Source organism: Carlito syrichta, unplaced genomic scaffold (assembly GCF_000164805.1).
Source record: "Carlito syrichta isolate Samal-C Ts95f unplaced genomic scaffold, Tarsius_syrichta-2.0.1 Scaffold305704, whole genome shotgun sequence".
NCBI classification, from domain to species: domain Eukaryota; kingdom Metazoa; phylum Chordata; class Mammalia; order Primates; family Tarsiidae; genus Carlito; species Carlito syrichta.
In genome coordinates this window covers 68,569-71,196 of record NW_007249800.1, presented here as the reverse complement: position 1 = coordinate 71,196, position 2,628 = coordinate 68,569, and positions in this window count along the sequence as shown.

Here is a 2,628-nt window from a genome sequence, read left to right as displayed (position 1 = left end):
TGCCCCGGCTCTGGCCCGCCCCCGGCCTCCCAGAATCTTCTAAATGGTCCCCCACCCTCTGATCTCTCTCCCTTCCACCCATCCTACCTGCTGCTCCCAGATTAATCTTGCCAATATACAACTTGGACCAAGTCACCTCTCCTGCAGTTGTTGAGTCTTCCACTAGATCCTGGCCCTTCCCACCGATTTCCAGCCCCCACTATCCTGTGTGTCCATGAGTATGTCATGCCTTGTACACCACCCTGGAGTCTAATATAGGCCTTAGCCCATGGTGGAGCTGCAGCACTGGGAGGATGCTGTGGGCAGTAAGGCAAATGCGTGGGATTTACAGTCATACCCTACCAAAGTCTGTGAGTTAGAACAAAATAGAAATCAATGTATGAGACTTAAGGTTTAGTGTACTTTAGATTTTGCTTTTTTAAAAAGTGACTTTCTAAGCTGTGTGCTCAGTGTTGTTTTTTAAAAAAAATTTCCTGGTTTCAAAAAAAGTGTCTAGCACACAAGTTTTCTCTCAGTCTTGCCTCCCACAATTTCCCCTGATTAGACTTGAAGTTCTAGGGATGAGACAGCTACTTTGCCAAACAACTCCTCTGTGCTGGCACTTGACTACACAGTCATTTAATTCTCCCTGCAACCACAGGAGGTGCCCATTATCCTGCACTTTCACAGCTAAGGAACCCAGCCTATAGAGAATTTTTTTTTAGTTAGAGTCTCACTCTATCGCCCAGGCTGGAGGGCAGTGGCACACTCACAACCACCCCAGCATCAACCTGCTGGGCTCAGGCGATCCTTCTACCTCAGCCTTCTGAGTAGCTGGAACTATAGGTGAGCGCTACCATGCCTGGCTAATTTTTGATTTATTGTAGAGATGAGGTCTTGCCAAGTTGCCTGGGCTGGTCTCAAACCTGTGGGCTCAAGCAATTCACTAGCCTCGGCCTCCTAAAGTGCTGGGATTATAGGCTGAGCCACTAAGACCAACCAGCTTTTAGGGAATTTAAATAACAAGGCTAAATTATCACTGCCTACAGATGACAGGTCAGTATTTAATTTCAGCTGTCTGATCCTCCTTTCATGCTGCCTCTTGTAGGCCAAATTTGCAAGCCCAAACTATAGAGGGTCCCACTGTGCTTCTGCCTCCACTGGTAGCCGCCTGAGCCCACCCTGAATTCCTGCTCCTCTCTTGTGTGATAGGGTTACTCAAGTTGATCAGCTATGGTCCCTCAGAGAGGCCTTCCATTCACAACTTTCTCCTATGGCACAATACCACCATCACTAAAGCTATTGCTGCTGTCATTACTGATATTACTACTCCTCCCTCCAACACCACCTTTGGCTAATGTTGATGGGTTCTATCTCTGGGTCAGGCACATCTAAGGACTCTACAAACTTTATTATTGGGTCTTCACAGTATGCTTGCAGAGGGTAGAGGATGATAAAGCATTTCAATTAAAACTGTTGATTGGTTGGATTATTTTTCTTGCAAGCATTTGACTTCATATAAATAGAAGCTAGCATATTTGTTTCTGGTTTTGCCATATCTGTTATCTAAAAGTTTACTTGCAGCTTTCCCTTATGTCTAAGTCAGCTAACAAAATACCATAAACAGGGGGGTTTAAAGAACATAAATTCATTTTTCACAGTTCTGCATGATGGGAAGTCCAAGATCAAGGTGCTGGCAGATTCAGAACCTAGTGAGAGTCTGCTTTCTGGTTTCCAGATGGCTTTCTTCTTGCCAAAAGAAAGCTAGTTAACTCTTCTTGAAAGGCCCCTACTTCCATTCATGAGGGCTCTACCCTAATGACCCAATAACTTCCCAAAAGCTCTATCTCCAAATATTACCTCATGAGATTAAGGTTTCCCTTAAGTTTTTTCTATTCATTCTATTCCACCTTGTATTAGTGGATTTTCCCTAAACCTATGGAGACCACATGTCTCCATTTACCTGGAATAATCCAATTTGTAACTGATGTTCTTACATGGTTAACAGTGTCTTCTTTTATTCACAAAAGTGTTTATTCACTTTACCTAAATCCACCATTTCAGCTGAGGAGAAAGAGCCAATGCTTTTGCAAGGCTGCATGGCTTACTGAAGGCTTTAACCCCAACTGCTGTCAGAAAACCATGTCTGGCAGGCATCTTTGCAGCAGTCATGGGTCCCACCTGCTTTCTTCTCCTGGCCCAGGTGGGGTCTTTGTTCACTTGAGTGATATTGGGTGCATATGCACAGGGGCTACTTCCACACCTAGAAGGTTGTACCAGCCCAGAAGTGGGCTATAATTTCTCTTCACAGGATGAAGAAGAAAATGATGTGACTTGCAATCTATACTAAGGAAAATAAATAGCCAAAGAAACACGAGGGCAGGGAAACTTTTATAACCACATCAAGATTAATATCCCTGCTGTAGTAAAGCCTTCTTTAGAACACATTCATCATGAACAACGGTGTGCAGGCTCAGTCATGGGGTGATGACTGTATAGAACTTGATTCAATGATTGCAACTTGGCCAGGCATTAAGAAGGTTCCTGTGAGCCTGGCTCAGTGGCTCAGTCTGTAATCCTGCGCCTTTGGGAGGCTGAGGTGAGTGGATTGCCTGAGCCCACGGGTTCAAGACCCGCCTGGGCAACTTG